At 37.3% G+C, this 22,192-nt stretch overlaps 1 protein-coding gene across 15 annotated transcripts in view; it reads left to right on the top strand.

Moving 5' to 3' along the window:
• Trpm3 (transient receptor potential cation channel subfamily M member 3) overlaps positions 1–22,192 on the top strand; it is an 835,737-nt gene that overhangs the window by 479,242 nt on the left and 334,303 nt on the right. The window lies entirely within an intron of this gene.

Genomic DNA, 22,192 nt, shown 5'->3' with positions numbered 1-22,192 from the left:
AATCTTATGGCTTACATGCATATGTAAATGCATTTGCTATACAGAATATTGCCTTTGTACCAGAACCCCCACCAAATGCAATTCCTGCAGATTCTGATCATTGCCTACCCAAAGTTGCATTGCTTACTATCACTCTTAAATAACTCATAAAAGGTAGGAAATACCTTATTACTTTTCAAAACTAAAGAAATCAATTTTGGAAGAAAGTAAATATTATGCTCTTCTAACCAATCCAAAATTTGGAGGATACCTTTTTTGGAACACCTATATTCTAACTTATCGGCATCTTCTCACCTTTGACTATTGCACTTGATAAATATGAGTGTATCCATTATATTTTCTTCCTCAGCTACTTTCCTCTACTATGCTTTTCTCTGAAGCCCCATATCTCAACAAAACTGTCTGGCAAGGTTTTTCCCTTATTTTCAGTGGACATTTAAAATAAACAGTTTTCTTGCGCTTGTCAAAAATATTGAAGGATATTGAAATAATTAAGCTATGATCATATTTCATTTCAAGAAAACAGCCCCTGCACCTGTGTTCCAGGATATCCACTGCTTGTTAGCAACCCTACATTTCATATCCTAGCACCTCCTAATGGATCATCAATAAGACTACGTAGTACTCATCTCTATCCTTAAATTTGAGGATGTGTCTATTTTTATGGGCTCAACTATTAAAATACAGTGGCTTAAATTTTAAGACCTTGTAAAATAGGTCTAGGGATGTAGCACAGTGGTAAGAGTACTTCCCTAGCATATTCAAGGCCCTGGGCTCAATCCCTAGCACTGTAATAAGCAAACAAACAAAAATAAACTAAACAAAATTGGTCAGTAATATGCATACTGCATTTTTCATGCTCAAAAGTCAATTAAAAGAAAAAGATAATGAAAGATTATTAAAGGAAGTATAAAAATCGATCCAGAGAAACAATTTTTATGGCACTGACAAAATCCTAACAATGGCTCTTATGTAATCTCCATTAAGTGACAGGATAAGCAATTTCTTAAACTTTTGAGAAAGATGAGAATGGTCACCACTTATTGCATATTCTCAGTGTAGGGCATTACAAATGTGTCTAGATTTCTAAGTACTAAAGTGCATTTTTCCCATACCACCCTCACCCTCCACCACTCCCAAACAATGGAATGTAGAAAATGAAAGAGTGGGAAGCCCAAGACATTGCTTCCCAACTCTATCACTTACCACCTGTGGGATTTGTACTTCTCTGAGCCTCAGTTGTTGTATAGGGAAAATGGGAGCAAAAATATCTACCTCATAAAAATGGCTCCAAGTAAAGCTAATGGTTAAGATCTGCATGCTATGCCAGGAAGGGTAGGATAAGTCATTTTTTCCTGACAGTCAGCTATAAAGTGACTAACCAGGACACATTAGAACCTCTGATTTCAGGTAGGGCTATCTCAAGAACATGTGACTTGGGGAAACACAATGGATTATGTGGCTTGGGCTCCAAAGACATGAGGAACTATGAGGGAGAATTATACAGTGGTTCCAACTGATCTATGGCTTTGCTTTGTGCAGATTTAGTTACCTATAGTTGTGATCTGCTAACCTTAAAATGGGAAATTCCAAAGACAAATATCCATAAGCCTTAAATAACTTTTATTACAGTATCCTATTTTAATTGTCCCATTTTATTATTGTTAATCCCCTACTGTGCCTAATTTAAAAACTGTACCTCAACATAGGAAAAAAATATATATATATATTTGTATATACACAGCTTAATACTATCCACCAGGGGTCTTAGAATGGAATCCACGTGGATAAGAGGGGACTACTGAATTTAAGAGATTAGGCCAAAAAAAAAAGGAAGAAGTCAGTGTTTTAAGACTGTTGAAACTTAGCCATCAACTAAATAAACCAAGAGGCTTTATTCCACCACTATTAAGGATGGCTAGAAAAATCGTAAGCATGTAGAATCCTTTCTTGTCTGAACATTTACTGAGTCTTCTTGGGCTAAGGAGGAAGAAGCAATGGCTGGTTGGCAGAATTGGAATCATAGCAATTCTCATCACAAGTCAGACATCATGCTATGTCAGAGCAGTAACCAAGGGCTTTTCAGAATGACAGTTTGATTGTAAGCAACAGGAACCCATTCAAGTTGATTCTACAGGTAGCTAAATGTCAGGGCAGTTTCTCAGATATCCAGGGGCAAGGAGTAGAGGTCATCTAGGCTCTCATGAGGCTGCATGATTCCAGCTCTGTCTTCTGTCCATACACCTGATTTATTCTCTCACATCTCTCTGCAGTATATGTTTTTTAAAGGCTGCTGGTTTCCATTCCTTCATGCCATCAGTGACTCATGTTTACCATGGTGTTTCCTTTGCATCCCATTGAAAATGTTTAGCTCCCATCACAATGATGAAAACAAGCCATTCCAAACAGGGTTGCACTGATAGCATCACAAGAAATCCAGTGCTCCATATTGTCTTAGCTATATTTTGTGCATGCTTCTTATATTAAATTATCAAGAAATATGCCACAGTTATCTATAGTTCATCTGTAGCTTGATTCCCTTAGTTTCAAGTTTCCATACTGACCTATCATTGAGACCAGAAGGTCTGGATCACCTGTATAAAATATGACTCTTCCTAGGATCTCTCCTTTGGAAGAACTTGAGAGAAGACAAGTTTTAGCAAGGAGGGGCCATAGTGTGTTCAAACAAGGTCAACTGTCTCTAGGAGAGCTCTATAGCTTGCAACCATATGGTCTGTAAACAACATGGCATTATCTGTATGTAAGATAGAAAGAAACAGAGGCCCCAACATGTTAAAGCTCCTACCCTATGTGGCATACTTAGTAAGTCACAGAGACAGAATTTGACCTCAGATCTAGCTCTCTGTCCCCAAGTCTGTGCTTTTTCCATGTTTCCCTACCATAGGAACTCAGAATTAAAATATCAAAATAGCCTCTCTACTTCTAAGCACTATATGTATTGATTTGGAAGTAAGATATATCTCAGGAAAGCTTTTAATAAAAATAATGTTTACCTATTGGCAATGTTAGAAATGCTTAATTGGTAAGAAGTAAGAAAGCTGCATTGGACCTGAGACTAGACAGGAAGCAGCCTAAATTAGGGAGGAACAGCTAATACCTAAAAGGAAAAAGAGAGGTCCAAGTTGATTGTGTCTGCCTCTTAGTTTTGCCATAAATCTCCAAGCTGACAGAGCCTGTTAGAAGCTCTGATTTTACCAAATCTCCCTCTTTATGCTCAAAATGGGGCACCCCAGCTCTGTGCCCAGTCCTAAGAGAAATACTGAAAGAATACAGAATAGAAACATTCAGAAGTCCTTGCAAGTAGCAAAGATCATTAACTAACCATAGGAAACTGGCAATTTAAGAAAGCATATGGAACATACATATTTTCCACATTCTCTGTCTGTGAGAAAATGTTAGTGTACTTTTAAAATTTATAAAATTAAATTGGGAGAGTTGGATGTCTTTAATTTTTTGCTAGTGGCATTGAAATTCCTTTACTTTTTTTATGCTATGAAATTTCCTGAAACTTTGCCCATTGGTCTACATAGTTGTGTATATTGCTTTGTGAATAGCATTTACTAACATCATTCAAGAAATATTGTTGTGTTTCATCCATGGTTTAATGCATTTGCACATCGTATGTGCAAAACATGACAGTATGAAAGTAAATTTAAATTTCCATTAAAATGTAAGGAAATATGTCCTCTCAATCTTCCATAAAAGATGACTTTTCTCTAGCCCCCTCATCTTCCCATAGAAAGAGAACTAGAGTTAAAAAATTCATATGTGGAGCACTGATAAATGGGAAAACATTTCAGTATGTTGTTTATATAGTATAAAAACTTGATAAGTAAGACTGAACTCTCCAACTATGACAGTCATGGAGATTTCTAAAATAACTTTTTGTGTCGGCTTGAAACAGAATTTTCTTAGATACGATGCCTTTTCAGGTTAGCATTCAACCTTTAAGCTAGAAATTTTCTTTTTTTTTTATTTTATTATTCATATGTGCATACAAGGCTTGGGTCATTTCACCCTCCTACCCCCACTCCCTCCCTCACCACCCACTCTGCCGCCTCCTCAATACCCAGCAGAAACTATTTTGCCCTTATTTCTAATTTTGTTGTAGAGAGAGTATAAGCCATAATAGGAAGGAACAAGGGTTTTTGCTGGTTGAGGTAAGGATAACTATACAGGGAGTTGACTCACATTTCCTGTGCGTGTGTGTTACCTTCTAGGTTAATTCTTTTTGATCTCAACTTTTCTCTAGTTCCTGTTCTCCTTTTCCTATTGGCCTCAGTTGCTTTTAAGGTATCTGCTTTAGTTTCTCTGCATTAAGGGCAACAAATGCTAGCTAATGTTTTAGGTGTCTTACCTATCCTCACCCCTCCCTTGTGTGCTCTCGCTTTTACCATGTGCTCAAAGTCCAATCCCCTTGTTGTGTTTGCCCTTGATCTAATGTCCACATATGAGGGAGAACATACCATTTTTGGTCTTTTGGGCCAGGCAAACCTCACTCAGAATGATGTTCTCCAATTCCATCCATTTACCAGCGAATGATAATATTTCATTCTTCTTCATGGCTGCATAAAATTCCATTGTGTATAGATACCACATTTTCTTAATCCATTCGTCGGTGGTGGGGCATCTTGGCTGTTTCCATAACTTGGCTATTGTGAATAGTGCCTCAATAAACATGGGTATGCAGGTGCCTCTGGAGTAACCTGTGTCACAGTCTTTTGGGTATATCCCCAAGAGTGGTATTGCTGGATCAAATGGTAGATCAATGTTTAGCTTTTTAAGTAGCCTCCAAATTTTTTTCCAGAGTGGTTGTACTAGTTTACATTCCCACCAACAGTGTAAGAGGGTTCCTTTTTCCCCGCATCCTCGCCAACACCTGTTGTTCGTGGTGTTGCTAATGATGGCTATTCTAACAGGGGTGAGGTGGAATCTTAGCATGGTTTTAATTTGCATTTCCTTTATTGCTAGAGATGGTGAGCATTTTTTCATGTGTTTTCTGGCCATTTGAATTTCTTCTTTTGAGAAAGTTCTGTTTAGTTCACTTGCCCATTTCTTTATTGGTTCATTAGTTTTGGGAGAATTTAGTTTTTTAAGTTCCCTGCATATTCTGGTTATCAGTCCTTTGTCTGATGTGTAGCTGGCAAATATTTTCTCCCACTCTGTGGGTGTTCTCTTCAGTTTAGAGACCATTTCTTTTGATGAACAGAAGCTTTTTAGCTTTATGAGGTCCCATTTATCTATGCTATCTCTTAGTTGCTGTGCTGCTGGGGTTTCATTGAGAAAGTTCTTACCTATACCTACTAACTCCAGAGTATTTCCTACTCTTTCCTGTATCAACTTTAGAGTTTGTGGTCTGATATTAAGATCCTTGATTCATTTTGAGTTAATCTTGGTATAGGGTGATATACATGGATCTAGTTTCAGTTTTTTGCAGACTGCTAACCAGTTTTCCCAGCAGGTTTTGTTGAAGAGGCTGCTATTTCTCCATCGTATATTTTTAGCTCCTTTGTCAAAGATAAGTTGCTCATAGTTGTGTGGCTTCATATCTGGGTCCTCTATTCTGTTCCACTGGTCTTCATGTCTGTTTTTGTGCCAGTACCATGCTGTTTTTATTGTTATTGCTTTGTAATATAGTTTGAAGTCAGGTATTGTGATACCTCCTGCATTGTGCTTTTGACTGAGTATTGCCTTGGCTATTCGTGGCCTCTTGTGTTTCCATATAAATTTCACGGTAGATTTTTCGATCTCTTTAATGAATGTCATTGGAATTTTGATGGGAATTGCATTAAACATGTAGATTACTTTTGTGAGTATCGACATTTTTACTATGTTGATTCTACCAATCCACGAGCATGGGAGATCTCTCTTTCTTCAGAAGTATGTAGTTTTCCTTGTAGAGGTCTTTCACATCTTTTGTTAGGTTTACACCTAGGTATTTGATTTTTTTTGAGGCTATTGTAAATGAAATTGTTTTCATACAGTCTTTTTCCATTTGCTCATTGTTAGTGTATAGAAATGCTAATGATTTTTCTATGTTGATTTTATATCTGGCTACCTTGCTATAAACTATTGATGATGTCTAGAAGCTTCTAAGTAGAGTCTTTTGGGTCTTTAAGGTATAGGATCATGTCATCTGCAAATAGGGATATTTTGACAGTTTCTTTACCTATTTGTATTCCTTTTATTCCTTCTTCTTGCCTAATTGCTCTGGCTAGGAATTCCAGTACTATGTTGAATAGGAGTGGAGATAGTGGGCAGCCTTGTCTGGTTCCTGATTTTAAAGGGAATGGTTTCAGTTTTTCTCTGTTAAGTATAAAGCTGGCTGTAGGTTTGTCATATAGCTTTTATAATGTTGAGGTACTTTCCTTCTATTCCTAGTTTTCTTAGAGCTTTTATCATGAAATGGTGTTGGATCTTATCAAAGGCTTTTTCTGCATATATTGAGATGATCAAGTGGTTTTTGTTTTTGGTTCTGTTAATGTGGTTTATTACATTTATTGATTTTCATATGTTGAACCACCCTTGCATTCCTAGGATGAAGCCTACTTGGTCATGGCGAATAATCTTTTTGATGTGTTGCTGAATTCGGTTTGCCATTATTTTGTTGAGGATTTTTGTGTCAACGTTCATTAAGGAGATTGGCCTATAGTTCTCCTTTTTGGAGGTGTCTTTGCCTGGTTTTGGGATAAGTGTAATACTGGCTTCATAAAATGTGTTTGGCAGTTTTCCTTCCCTTTCTATTTTGTGGAACAGTTTAAGGAGGGTTGGTATCAGTTCTTCTTTAAAGGTCTGCTAGAATTCAGCAGAGAATCCATCAGGTCCTGGACTTTTCTTTTTGGGGAGACTCTTGATTGCTGCTTCAATTTCATTTTGTTTTATAGATCTCTTCAGGTGATTAATTTCCTCTTGGTTCAGTTTTGTATGATCATATGTATCTAGAAATCTGTCCATTTCTTTAAGATTTTCAAATTTATTTGAATATAGGTTCTCGAAGTAGTCTCTGATGATTTCCTGGACTTCCATGGTGTTTGTTGTTATCTCCCCTTTTGCATTCCTAATTCTACTAATTTGGGTTTTTTCTCTCCTCATTTTAGTCAGGTTTGCCAGGGGTCTATCGATCTTGTTTATTTTTTCAAAGAACCAACTTTTTGTTTCATTAATTCTTTGTATGGTTTTTTTGGTTTCTATTTCGTTGATTTCAGCACTATTTTTATTATTTCTCTCCTTCTATTTGTTTTGGGATTTGCTTGTTCTTGTTTTTCTAGGAGTTTGAGATGTATCATTAGGTCATTGATTTGGGATCTTTCAGTCTTTTTAATATATGCACTCATGGCTATAAACTTTCCTCTCAGGACTGTCTTAGCTGTGTCCCATAGGTTCCGGTATGTTGTGTTTTCATTTTCATGGACTTCCAGGAACTTTTTAATTTCCTTTTATTTCATCAATGATCCATTCTTCATTAAGTAATGAGTTATTTAGTTTCCAGCTGTTTGCATGTCTTTTGTCTTTACTTTTGTTGTTGAGTTCTACTTTTACTGCATTGTGATCAGATAGTATGCATGGTATAATTTCTATTTTCTTATATTTCTTATGCTTGCTTTGTTCCCTAGGATAGGATCTATTTTGGAGAAGGTTCCATGGGCTGCTGAGAAGAATGTATATTGTGTAGAAGTTGGATGAAATGTCTGTAGACATCAACTAGGTCCATTTGATCTATTGCATATTTTAGATCTTGGATTTCTTTATTGATTTTTTGTTTGGATGACCTATCTATTGATGATAATGGGGTGTTAAAGTCTACCACAACCACTGTGTTGGTGTTTATATATGCTTTTAGGTCTTTCAGGGTATGTTTGATGAAATTGGGTGTGTTGAGTGCATACAGGTTGATAATTATTATTTCCTTTTGGTCTATTTCCCCTTTTATTAGTATGGAATGTCCTTCTTTATCTCGTTTGATGAATGTAGGTTTGAAGTCTACTTTGTCAGAGATAAGTATTGCTACTCCTGCCTGTTTTCGTGGGCCATTGGCTTGGTAAATCTTCTTCCACCCTTTCATCCTAAGCCTATGCTTATTTCTGTCAGTGAGATGGGTCTCCTGTAAGCAACAAATTGTTGGATCTTCCTTTTTAATCCATTTCGTCAAGCGGTGCCTTTTGATGGGTGAATTAAGTCCGTTAACATTAAGCATTAGTACTGATAGGTATGTGGTGATTCCTGCCATTTAGTTGTCTTAGTTGTTTGAAGGTTTGATTGTGTGTACCTAAGTTGAGGTTAGTCTCTACTGTCTTGCTTTTTCTTTTCCTGTGGTTTGGTGCTGCCTGCCTTTTCATGGTTAAGTTGGGTTTCACTTTCTGTGTGCAGAATCCCTTGCAGAATCTTTTGTAGTGGTGGCTTTTGGGTCACATATTGTTTCAGTTTCTGCTTATCATGGAAGACTTTTATTGCTCCATCTATTTTGAATGATTATTTTGCTGGGTACAGTATCCTTGGGTTGAAGGTATTTTCATTCAATGCCCAGAAGATCTCACCCCATGCTCTTCTTGCTTTTAATGATTCTGTTGAGAAGTCTGCCGTGATTTTGATGGGTTTACCTTTGTATGTTACTTGTTTTTTCTCTCTTACAGCCTTTAATATTCTTTCCCTAGTTTCTGAACTTGTTGTTTTAATGATGATATGTCGTGGGGTAGTTCTATTTTGATCTGGTCTGTTTGGTGTCCTGGAGGCCTCTTGCATCTGTATAGGAATAACTTTCTCTAGATTTGGGAAATTTTCTGTTATTATTTTGTTGAATATATTATGCATTCCCTTCGCTTGCACCTCTTCTCCTTCTTCGATGCCCATGATTCTCAAGTTTGGTCTTTTGATGGAGTCGGTGAGTTCTTGCATTTTCTTTTCACAGGTCTTGAGTTGTTTAATTAATAGTTATTCGGTTTTTCCTTTCATTACCATTTCATCTTCAAGTTCTGAGATTCTGTCTTCTGTTTGTTTTATTCTGCTCAATTGGCCTTCCGTTTTGTTTTGCAGTTCTGTTTCATTCTTTTTTCTGAGATTTTCCATATCCTGGGTGGTTTCCTCTTTAATGTCGTCTATTTTTGTCCTGAGTTCATTTACCTGTTTATTCATTGTGTTCTCTGTTTCACTTTGGTGTTTATACAGTGCTTCTATGGTTTCCTTTATTTCTTCTTTTGCTTTTTCAAATTCTCTATTTTTGTTGTCTTGGAATTTCTTGAGTGTCTCCTGTACATTTTGGTTTACCCTATCCAGTATCATCTCTATAAAATTCTCATTGAGTACCTGTAGTATGTCTTCTTTTAAATGATTCTTATGGGCTTCATTGGGTCCTTTGGCATAGTTTATCTTCATTTTGTTGGAGTCTGGATCTGAGTTTCTGTTTTCTTCATTCCCCTCTGTTTCCTGTACTAATTTTTTGCTGTGGGGAAACTGGTTTCCTGTTTTTTCTGTCTTCCCGTCATTGTCATTGGTGTTGTTACTGTCCCTGTACTGTGTGCAATTAAGTATTTTCTAGCTTGTAATAATAACAATGGTGATATTTAGAATGGAAGAGTGAGCTGAGATGGAAAGCAAGAAGTTAAAGAAAAGAGAAAAACAAATACACAGACAAGAAGGAGAAAACAGAACAAGTTTCAGACAAGAAAGTTTCAAAGGTATAAACCGGGAGTATTAGTGTACTAATCGACAGTAAGCTGAACAGACATTAGAGAGACAGAGAGAGGATTGAAAATCAAAAATAAAAGCAATAAAGATAAGAATAAAAATAAAAAATAAGTAAATGAAAGAAATATCTATATATAAAAATGAATTAAAACAAATGAAAAATAGAAAATTAAAAAAAAAACCAAAAAATCAAAAAACCTCCAAGTTTATATGCAATGAAGTTTCAGTCTTAATAATTTGGGTGTCTGTCTCAATCTCCAGTCCTGGAGATGGTGCCTCAGATGTTGTTCTGTAGTTGTCTCATCAAAGGGGATGCATAAAGTAGAACAAAACTACACTCACACACACACAGAAGATAAAAAAAAAAAAAAAGTCCCACCAAGTGTCCCCAGTTCAAATGCAATACAGTTTCAGTAAGTTTTTCAGCTTGCAGGTGTAATTCAGTTGTTCTCTCATCAAAGGTAGGGAGAAAAAGAAAAAAAAAGCGTCTGGAGGCAGTTCTGAGAGTGGTATCTGCAACTGTGGCCTGCCTGCCTGCTGCTCTCCGCCTGTAGCTGGTGGCGTTATTTATGCAGATCTCTGGGGTGAGCTAGCACTCACCTGGCCCTGCAGGCTTTGTTTGCTCAGAGTTCTCCTGTACGGGAACCTTTGCTACAGGCTTTCCCCTTTCCAAGCACACTGGAAAAGGTGACTCTGCACCCACGTTCTCAGGCCTGTGTGTTTATTTACAGTTCATGTGGGAGGTGGGTCTTCCCCCTTCTCCTGTGGAGTTTTCCTACTCTGCCACTCTCACAAGCTTTCCCGCTCCTGGTTGCAGGGCGCGTGCCCCCGCTCACGCTAGAGCCTCTCCGGCCTGCCCAGCTTGTTTATTTACAGTCCCGGGAAAGATTCCCTTTCCCCAATCTTCGGTGCTCAGTGCGCCCCACCTTCTTTCCCGCGTGTCTTTATTGTTCTTATTGCTTATTACTCAGTTTCTCTTTTTTCCCTGGGTGGAGGTCAGTCTGTCCAGGGGGTTATGCTGCTCTGGCCCAGGCTTGTCTGTGGGAGTACCACGGTACCGCAAAGCTCACCTGGTCCATGTCTTCCCAAGCTCTCTGGGCGTGGGCGCAGGTGATTGGCAGCCCGGGGGCCCTCCTGGTTTCTCCGTTTAACGTGAAGTGGAGATTCTCTGTGCTGGCTGGAGATGTGGAGGGATCAAAGTTATGCCTTTTCTCGGTGATTATGCCTGCAAAGTGTGTCTCCAGCATCTCTCCAAGATTTCACTATAGGAGGCCTGCTTTCTGCTTCCTCCCTCTAGCTGCCATCTTGGAATCTCCTAGAATTTTTCTAATTAAATCTTGGGGAGAGTTATCAACACAGGTCTCCTCCGATTCTAAGATTTAAATGTTTTGGTTTTGCCATGTGGATATTTAGGATCTCAAATCTGCAAGGTAACTGATACCTTTGAAATGTTAGTTTTTTAAATGTCTTCCCAAACCATACCCAGGAATGAGATTGTTCACCAGTTACAGTATATTCAAGGAGCAAAACAGCCAAGCCCATCAGATGGAGCATATATAGACAGAAGACTAGCTATTGCAACAAATTTCAAAACCTGCTGAGAAACAGTGGACTACAGATAAACAGTTTCATTTGTTTATTTCCATTATTTAAGGCCAAGGATGTAAGTTGAGTTAAAAACTGTCTGTTTTTCCATTTTTCTTTTATTATTCATATGTGCATACAAGGCTTGGTTCATTTCTCCCCCCTGCCCCCACCCCCTCCCTTACCACCCACTCCACCCCCTCCCGCTCCCCCCCTCGATACCCAGCAGAAACTATTTTGCCCTTATCTCTAATTTTGTTGTAGAGAGAGTATAAGCAATAATAGGAAGGAACAAGGAGTTTTGCTGGTTGAGATAAGGATAGCTATACAGGGCATTGACTCACATTGATTTCCTGTGCATGGGTGTTACCTTCTAGGTTAATTCTTTTTGATCTAACCTTTTCTCTAGTTCCTGGTCCCCTTTTCCTATTGGCCTCAGTTGCTTTAAGGTATCTGCTTTAGTTTCTCTGCATTAAGGGCATCAAATGCTAGCTAGTTTTTTAGGTGTCTTACCTATCCTCACCCCTCCCTTGTGTGCTCTCGCTTTTATCATGTGCTCATAGTCCAATCCCCTTGTTGTGTTTGCCCTTGATCTAATGTCCACATATGAGGGAGAACATACAATTTTTGGTCTTTTGGGCCAGGCTAACCTCACTCAGAATGATGTTCTCCAATTCCATCCATTTACCAGCGAATGATAACATTTTGTTCTTCTTCATGGCTGCATAAAATTCCATTGTGTATAGATACCACATTTTCTTAATCCATTCATCAGTGGTGGGGCATCTTGGCTGTTTCCATAACTTGGCTATTGTGAATAGTGCCGCAATAAACATGGATGTGCAGGTGCCTCTGGAGTAACAGTCTTTTGGGTATATCCCCAAGAGTGGTATTGCTGGATCAAATGGTAGATCGATATCCAGCTTTTTAAGTAGCCTCCAAATTTTTTTCCAGAGTGGTTGTACTAGTCTACATTCCCACCAACAGTGTAAGAGGGTTCCTTTTTCCCCGCATCCTCACCAACACCTGTTGGTGGTGGTGTTGCTGATGATGGCTATTCTAACAGGGGTGAGGTGGAATCTTAGTGTGGTTTTAATTTGCATTTCCTTTATTGCTAGAGATGGTGAGCATTTTTTCATGTGTTTTCTGGCCATTTGAATTTCTTCTTTTGAGAAAGTTCTGTTTAGTTCACTTGCCCATTTCTTTATTGGTTCATTAGTTTTGGGAGAATTTAGTTTTTTAAGTTCCCTGTATATTCTGGTTATCAGTCCTTTGTCTGATGTATAATTGGCAAATATTTTCTCCCACTCTGTGGGTGTTCTCTTCAGTTTAGAGACCATTTCTTTTGATGAACAGAAGCTTTTTAGTTTTATGAGGTCCCATTTATCTATGCTATCTCTTAGTTGCTGTGCTGCTGGGGTTTCATTGAGAAAGTTCTTACCTATACCTACTAACTCCAGAGTATTTCCTACTCTTTCTTGTATCAACTTAAGAGTTTGTGGTCTGATATTAAGATCCTTGATCCATTTTGAGTTAATCTTGGTATAGGGTGATATACATGGATCTAGTTTCAGTTTTTTGCAGACTGCTAACCAGTTTTCCCAGCAGGTTTTGTTGAAGAGGCTGCTATTTCTCCATCATATATTTTTAGCTCCTTTGTCAAAGATAAGTTGCTCATAGTTGTGTGGCTTCATATCTGGATCCTCTATTCTGTTCCACTGCTCTTCATGTCTGTTTTTGTGCCAGTACCATGCTGTTTTTATTTTTATTGCTTTGTAATATAGTTTGAAGTCAGGTATTGTGATACCTCCTGCATTGTTCTTTTGACTGAGTATTGCCTTGGCTATTCGTGGCCTCTTGTGTTTCCATATAAATTTAACAGTAGATTTTTCAATCTCTTTAATGAACGTCATTGGAATTTTGATGGGAATTGCATTAAACATGTAGATTACTTTTGTGAGTATCGACATTTTTACTATGTTGATTCTACCAATCCATGAGCATGGGAGATCTCTCCACTTTCTATAGTCTTCCTCAATCTCTTTCTTCAGAAGTGTATAGTTTTCCTTGTAGAGGTCTTTCACATCTTTTGTTAGGTTTACACCTAGGTATTTGATTTTGTTTGAGGCTATCGTAAATGGAATTGTTTTCATACAGTCTTTTTCAGTTTGCTCATTGTTAGTGTATAGAAATGCTAATGATTTTTCTATGTTGATTTTATATCCTGCTACCTTGCTATAGCTATTAATGATGTGTAGAAGCTTCTGAGTAGAGTTTTTTGGGTCTTTAAGGTATAGGATCATGTCGTCTGCAAATAGGGATATTTTGACAGTTTCTTTACCTATTTGTATTCCTTTTATTCCTTCTTCTTGCCTAATTGCTCTGGCTAGGAATTCCAGTACTATGTTGAATAGGAGTGGAGATAGTGGGCAGCCTTGTCTGGTTCCTGATTTTAGAGGGAATGGTTTTAATTTTTCTCCGTTAAGTATAATGCTGGCTGTAGGTTTGTCATATATAGCTTTTATAATGTTGAGGAACTTTCCTTCTATTCCTAGTTTTCTTAGAGCTTTTATCATGAAATGATGTTGGATCTTATCAAAGGCTTTTTCTGCATCTATTGAGATGATCAAGTGGTTTTTGTCTTTGCTTCTGTTAATGTGGTTTATTACATTTATTGATTTTCATATGTTGAACCACCCCTGCATCCCTGGGATGAAGCCTACCTGGTCGTGGTGAATAATCTTTTTGATGTGTTGCTGAATTCGATTTGCCATTATTTTGTTGAGGATTTTTGCGTCAACGTTCATTAAGGAGATTGGCCTATAGTTCTCCTTTTTGGAGGTGTCTTTGCCTGGTTTTGGGATAAGTGTAATACTAGCTTCACAAAATGTGTTTGGCAGTTTTCCTTCCCTTTCTATTTCATGGAACAGTTTAAGGAGAGTTGGTATCAGTTCTTCTTTAAAGGTCTGATAGAATTCAGCAGAGAATTATGAGATGTTTTTAACATCTAAAAAGTCCAATCTTTGTTCCCTGCCTCTTTATCAAATGCCCAACACCTCCTTTGGGGAGAACCTACCTTTAAGAGTTTTTTGTTTATGAGTCTATGAAATTACATGGATTCACGTGATATTACAAAATATGTTAATATCTCTGAGTTTTATAACCAAGATCATTACAAATAGATAACTTCATAGATAAATACACTAGTTTTGGGTAGACCTGAAATATTTTACAAATGCTTTTCTTACTTTGGTTTTGGATGTACCCCATGCTGAAGTTTACACAAACTCTCAATCCCAAATTCATAATTTATTTTTATTTCTTGTCAAACTACAAATTTGGGAAGAAACTATTATAATTCATCTACTTTGCAAACTCATGAATCAATCTTTTTACCAGTAGCCTATGCATCATTTCTGGTCTTCTTGAAACATGAGTGACTTTTTTATATGGATCAGTGATCATTGTTTGAGATAAATATATTGTGCACTAATTTTAAAGGTGAGTTGTTTTTCTGCTTCTTTGGTTTTGGTCTTCAGTGTTTCCAAACAGAGCTTTTGCTCCCTAGTCAAGAATGAATGACAAGGTACCTTACTGAAGCTTAACCCTCACCTTGACTGACACTGTTTTCATAAAAGTTGCATTGGCCTACTTTCCTCATTGTAGACATTCTTAACCCAGGAAAGAGGCTGCTTTCCTCCAAGTCTAAAAGAAGACTTCTAACCTGTATTGACAGTGTGAAATTTATCTCTACTTGTGCTGGCTGAAAGGAGATATTTGTGCTGCCTCTTCCATCTGAACATCAAATTATTTTGGAGAATGAATCACTGCTAATACTTCAGCCATCTAATACATTGTCCACCAACACTCATCCTATGACATGTTCCATAGAAGCAAAATAAAAACCTGCATAATGATTCATAATCTTTGATAACTATTCTGTTCAAGACCCACCTCTGAATCCCACAGCATCCAAGTGCATTTTCTTCTATGTCTCTTAGAAAAAAGTCTAGTTTAATGTATCATTTTTACTGTAGGGTGATGATTCATCATTTACTTGCCTCAGTACTTTTAAAACACATTTTTTCATCAATACTGAGTAGACTTATGTCTGAGGTATGCTGCCTCATTCTCAGATTCGATTTGGGGGCCTGTGAGCAATTTCAATAATATCAGTGTGCAAAATAGACTTCGTTAAATACCCTTGAACAACCCTGCACAAATCAATCGTAAGTTATAATTTGCTGTGCAGCAAATTTAAACACTGGAAAAACAGCACCATCTGCTGGAAAGGGGCAGGTAGGGACATATATTGTTAGCCACGTGAATACTGGGAAGTCTGGAGACTAAAACTCTTGACTGACTGAAGCATGTTGTTACTCATCTGCATTTATGTAATTCATGCCATGTGAAGGCCCCGGTGTTAATTCACTGGTAATTAGGCAGTATGGTTCAATGCCAAGGACACAGAATGAAGTTGGCTCCTCCTCCTGGTTCCAGTGTCATATTTTTTCCCTTTATTCCTTTTCCCCTCACCACATCCTCCCTCTTTCTTCATATCATTAACTTGAAGAAATCATTTGTTTAAAATTAGAGGTGCTTGTTTGGATGTTGTGTTGAGGTGTGTATAATACCTGAACTTAGCACCTGACATCAGTCAGCTAAGAGATAATTCTTAAAGGACTTTATACCCTTTAGGTCATATTAGGGTTATAAGGTGCAAGCATGGATGTTAGCATGTCAAGCTTTAACTCTCAAGGTATGATAGGAACAGAGAAGGCTTGATGAGTACTTCAATATACTTCCAGAGAGACTCTTCATTGGGAAAGTAATTTGGCAACAAGAGAAAGAGCTTTAAAAACATTCATTTTCTTTGACTTAGTAATCGTACTTCTAGGAATCCATCCAAAGAAAGTCATTAGAGAAGTGGAAATAGACTTATGGTCAAGAATGCTCAGACTAACATTATTTATGATATCGAAATACTGGAAATAGAACTGATGATCATCAGTAAGGAATAATAGTTCAATCACAAGATAGACATGTTGTGAAGATTAGCAGTGTGGGGAAATACAATTTAATGTAACCTTAAAAATATAGGACATGAAAAAAGTTTATAGCTTGCATGATTACAATTTTGAAAGGAATCAAAGAAGGAAAAGATACATGGATACATAAGGAATATTTATAGTGGTTATCTGTGTTAACACTATCAGCACTGTTAACATTTGGTGTTTTATAATTCTTAACTGTGTATGTTGTGCTATCCTGGGCGTTGGAAGATGTCTACCAACATCTCTGGCCTCTACCCCCTATGTAACCAAAAGCACATTTCACTCAGATTTAACAACCTAAAATGCTGCCAGAAGTTGCCAAATGACCCAGGATGGGGGAGGGAGCAAAAAATCACTCTTAGTTGAGTGGTTTAATAGAAATTAGAGGAAAACCAGGTATGAAAGTATTCATGTGCTTACATTACTAAACCATGCTGAATCAATAAGCTGGCTGTAGAAATCAAATGGAGAACTTTGAGAGAAACTCACTAGCTCTCCAGTTCTTCTGGCTCTTACCTAAAGGAAATCCGTGGGAAGTGGATTTGGCATGTGACAACACAAAAAAGGAAAATAAAAAACACCCTCTTTGGAGATACATATGTATGCACAGATAGAAAAGAAAGATTTTATAACACATGATGCTTAGGAACTTAAATACCTTTTCTTTTGTACTAAGGACATGGCTTTATACCCATTTCTTGGAAAAAGAGATTCAGTTCTCATCACTGACAGGTGATGATGGGTAACTTTTTTCTTTGTGCTTTCTACATTTTCTAAAGTCTTCTACAAATAGCAAATTAATTTATAGAAAAATTTTAATTAATTTTAAGAGCCCACAGATACTATGATCCTGGCTGTGTTCTCTTGATGTGATCCTGATGAATTTCATCTTGTATGTCCCTTACATCATCTTAAAATAAGACAAAGCATGTATAATTGCAATAGTACATGTGAACATATATTGAAAAGTGTAAAACATCATGTAAATGAAAACTCATAGCTATTTTTAAGTACCATTTACCTACAAATGTGCTAGGCTTCTTTCTCATTAGCTATTTTATCAAAATTATTAAAGAAAGTCACAATCCAAACAACTTATGAGATACCCTTAATTGTCCCTGGATAAGTACCATATGTTAACATTGGCCCAATAGTCTACTCCAGTTAGAAAAGCCAGAGTCAGAAAGACCAATAATTTTAACTCTAGGTAGACATAACTTTTGATAAGTGGATCAATTGCACCACTTCAGATGGGCTCATGACAGAGGAGCTTTTGTGTAGCATGTTTACAGTAACTTCCCTTTCCTCAAATATTACATTCTATGTAACATGCTGGTTACCTGCAAAAATCTCCTCTTGAAAAATAACTCCTTTGAAGATCCAAGCTCAATATGTGGAAAGAAAATGAGCCTGAGACCACTTAGCGGCACTTCAATAACTGAAATCAAATAAAAATGAGCAAGCCGTTTCCCTTTCCAATTTTTGGAAATGAAATTTTCTCACCAGTGGAGTATCAGAGTGTGAGGGTTTAGCCACAAGCTAAGTTAAAGGAGCTGTAATAAATTCTGAAAGCAATGATTTAGTAGGAAAATTATAATCAAAGGGAAATGTTATATGTCATCAAATAACAGCGGGGTGAATATATGCAGAAGACCCATAAAAGCACAGAAATCTCAAGGCTACCTTCTGTTCAAACTTCAAGAAAATATAAGAAGATATAATTTATATAACATTAAATTAATTCATTATAAGAGAGTAATTCAATAATTTTTAGGAAATTTACGGAACTATATTTGAATTGAAATTGTTCAAGTCAAAGCTTACTGATACAATGCATAGAGACCTGCATGTGGTTGAGGTTAGGATTTGGGAAGATTTACTCAAAATTGAGTATCTTAAGCCATGAAATGACCATAAAGGGAAATAATTATCACAAAAAGAACAACAACTAGGTTCCTGCTGTGATATGAACTTTTCCCCCAAAGTTCATGTGTTGGAAACTTACTTCTCAATTTCATATGTTAGTGTCATTTATACACAGCGCCTTCAGGAGGTAAGTAGGGTTAGATGTGGTTATGAAGGTGAGGCCCCCATGATGACATCAGTGGCTTTATAAGAAGAGGAAGAGACACCTGAGTGCACATACTAGCTCACTCTTGCCGTGTGATCCCTCCCTCTGCCATGTTATGAGGGCACAACAAGAAGACACTTAGCAAACACTGATAGATACTCTTACTTGCCTATAGAACTTTTAGGAATAAATTTCTGTTGTTTATTATTTATAAATTACCCAGTCTCTAGTAGTCTATCATAGCAGCAGAAATGAGCTAAGACAGACTCTACAGGTCATATGTTGGAAAGATCTCTGTTCTATCTGTGCACAGATACCTCCTACTTGATATCAAATCCACTTCCCAAGAACTTTCTTCAGGAAGACCATGGAGAACCTGTGATTTTCTCTCATTGTTCCCCGTTTGATTCCTATAACGAGGTTTTTGATCCAGGGTGGTTTAGTAATTAACAAACACAAAAATAACGCTTCAATTCTGTTTTACTATGTTTCTTTGAACCAGTGATTCTCAACCAATGCCAACCCTTCACCGCCCCCCCACCTCAGAGAACATTTAGCATTGTCTGGAGGTATTTCTGACTGACTCTAATGAGAGATAATAGTGGTATGTAGTGGGCAGAAGTCAGGGATGAGATGCTACTGGCCATCTTCCAATGCACAGGATATCTCCAAACATACACAAAGAACTGTATATACACCAAGTTGAACATACACCAAAATGTCAGGTGCTGGTTGAGATACCCATATAAACTCACCTCATACATTTGTTAGTGCCCACTAGGGACAAAGTGTCAGGCAGAAGCTATATTTTCTCTAGTCATTTCAAGATAACAAAAAGGCCTATATTCAATCTCATTTAAGGATCTACATTAGGAAAATCATCAAATAATTTGTGTCATCTGGTCAAATACCAGAACTACAAACTTATCAGGAAGGAATGTGTTTTCCTTCACCTACCTCAGACCTGCTGGACACCTAGAGCAAGGAAAAGCACGGCAAACTGATCCTCTTTGCTTGCCTTGCTTTGCTATCATGTCACTGGGATGCCAATCCCAGGTGGCCAAGGGATTGCATGACCAGTAAGGTTGTAATTTAGCCTCAGAACTCTCTGGGCATACTGCATGGACAAAACAAATGTTTTCATTCATGGGATACATTTGCTACTTCCTCAGAGATTCTCCTATCCACTCCCCAACATTCATCCTCAGAACATTCTCCATCCAAATCCCTTGATTCAGGCAATGTCTCCCCTCCTCTGACTTCCCAGGTAATACTCACCCTTTAGGGATCTTGTCCATCCGTTGACATCATTGTTTTGAAGAATTATCACCACCACTCCAGGGGCTCCTCTGTGAGGAGATCCTTTTTAAGACATCCTTAGGTCAACACCCATTCATGAGGTCTAGAGTTGGTTCCCAGGTGGATTTGCTATCTATGGCTTTGTAACAAATTCCCCCAAACAACATATTTTGGTGCTTTCAGGACCTAGGTATAACCCACCTGGATCATCTGGTTCAGGATCTCTTAGAAGACTTCAAAGTGTTGACTGGGCCTGCCAACTCATTTTAAAGCTCTGCCTGGAAATAATTCTCTACTAGGCTCATTCATATGGTTATTGGCAGGGTTCTGTTTTCTGATGCCAGTTGTGAAATGGCCACTCTTTCTTCTCTTCGCCATGTGTTTTTTCCATGTAGTAACTCACAACATGGCAGCTTGCTTCATCAATGTAAGCAACAGAAAAGAGCCAGAGGCGGGGGGAAGAGATGTATGGAGGGAAAGAAAGAGATAGACAAACAGAGGCCTTTGCCCTGCCTGTGTTGTAGTCTCTCTCTGCAACCTCCCTTTCAAGAGACACAGATCAGGCTCCCTAAGTGGCCACTTAGAGACCAACTTGAGTGTGTTGCTTCCCAGAGGGAGAAACAACCTCCTCCTCCCATTAGAGAAATGTCAGGGCACCTCAGCACTCTCCCCCAAAATATGCTGTCTCTTGGAGTGTTCACAGTTGTGGGAGTTGGAGACCTGGATAATGGTGACAGCACCAACTTAGAGCTTTCATCTTGGTGATTCCTACATGAATGAACTAAAATTTCACTATACAATATGAAGGGACTCAGCAATTATAGTCAAACCTTTGGGCCTCAGCAAAACTGAGGCAGAAAGTAATTGCCTTTTAATATCTCTTTAAAAGGACTTTAATCTTGAGGCAATGTAGAACAGAGCAGCAAATTATAAAATTTTAAGTACACATTGGAAAACAGAATTAAATGAGAACTATGGCGAAACTGGAAGGGGGAGAATAGAAAACCTGTGTATAGAAATATAATTGTTTGGTGATGAATAAAATGGGCAAAGAATGAAGAGGACACATACATGAGACAAATGCATCTACTTGTTAACAAAATTGTGAGATACAATTGAACAAGTTTTGAAGGTTAGCAAAAGGCAGTTTATAGCTAGAATTTCAGAGTAAAAAAGAGACATAGATACCAAAAAAAAAAAAAAAACTATATTTTCTTGCAACACTTGGTTGAACATAGTGAACAAGAATATTTAATTAAGAACATGCAACATGTATTTGAAGAATCTGCTAAAATGAATGCCTAATTTTGATTTATAACCAAATTTTCATCAACTTAATTTGAAATAAGGATAATACAATAAGCTTTTTATATTGATTCAGTTTAAAGTACTAACTTTTTCTGGTAACTATCCTATTTGTGAATTTCACTATTTTCTTTTATTGATGAAATAATATAGAGGGTAGATATACAATTGGGAATTTCGTTTTTCCCTCTTTATCTTCAGGTAACTTTTTCAAATGGTATTTTCATCACTTTCTGGTAATAGTAAGTATGAAGTTTTCAGAAAATACAGAGCAGTCAGAATCAGTTGCTTTTGTTTCACACTAAAGAGTTCTAGATAAGTGTGAAGGAGGAGACTTGAAAATGATGAAGTTATTGATATTTTAAAATGGTCTTTCATTTTTTATTATTTTTCATTTCTATTTTTATTAGTGTTTCAAATACTTCCATTAGTATTTCATTCACAGCAAAAATTTACTAGACTTTTTAAAGGATTGGCCCCACCTAGTAACTTACTAATTAAACAAAATTTTATCATGCACTTACTACAGGCACTGCACACAGGCATCCTGAGAAGCACAATCATTGTTTGTAGTCAAATAAGGAAAAAAGGCTTTTATTCCAAAAATGGTTTAATAAATTCCTATTACATAGAGTGTACTAGGGGTAAAGGAATGAAAAAAAAGACATATGTATGGTATTTACACTGTTGAGTAATCAGATCATGAGCACAGAATAATTATCTACAATAAATATCTTTGTCTTTTATGCCAGTTTCCTTTTCATCTTTGCCTATCTTTTTTGGTTTTTCTATTTTTTATTTATTATTATACTGGGGGTACGTCGTGACATTTACAAAATTTTTAAAAATATATCATAGATGAATTCACTCCCTCCATCATTCTTTATCCCCCATCTCCGCATTCCTGGAATAGTTTCAAAGGTCTCATTTTTCCATTTACATACATGTGTACTTATATGTGAAACATATAAACATTTGTTTTTGTTTGTGTTTTTATGGTAGCCATTCTAACAGGAGTGATGCTGAATCTTTTTTTTTTTTATTCATATGTGCATACAATGCTTGGGTCATTTCTTCCCCCTGCCCCCACCCCCTCCCTTACCACCCACCCCACCCCCTCCTTCTCCTCCCCACCCCCTCAATACCCAGCAGAAACTATTTTGCCCTTATCTCTAAT

The sequence above is a fragment of the Castor canadensis genome, chromosome 13 (genome assembly GCF_047511655.1).
Source record: "Castor canadensis chromosome 13, mCasCan1.hap1v2, whole genome shotgun sequence".
In the NCBI taxonomy this organism is placed as follows: domain Eukaryota; kingdom Metazoa; phylum Chordata; class Mammalia; order Rodentia; family Castoridae; genus Castor; species Castor canadensis.
Note: the sequence above shows the minus strand (reverse complement) of the source record. Positions and strands in the feature narration are given on the sequence as shown.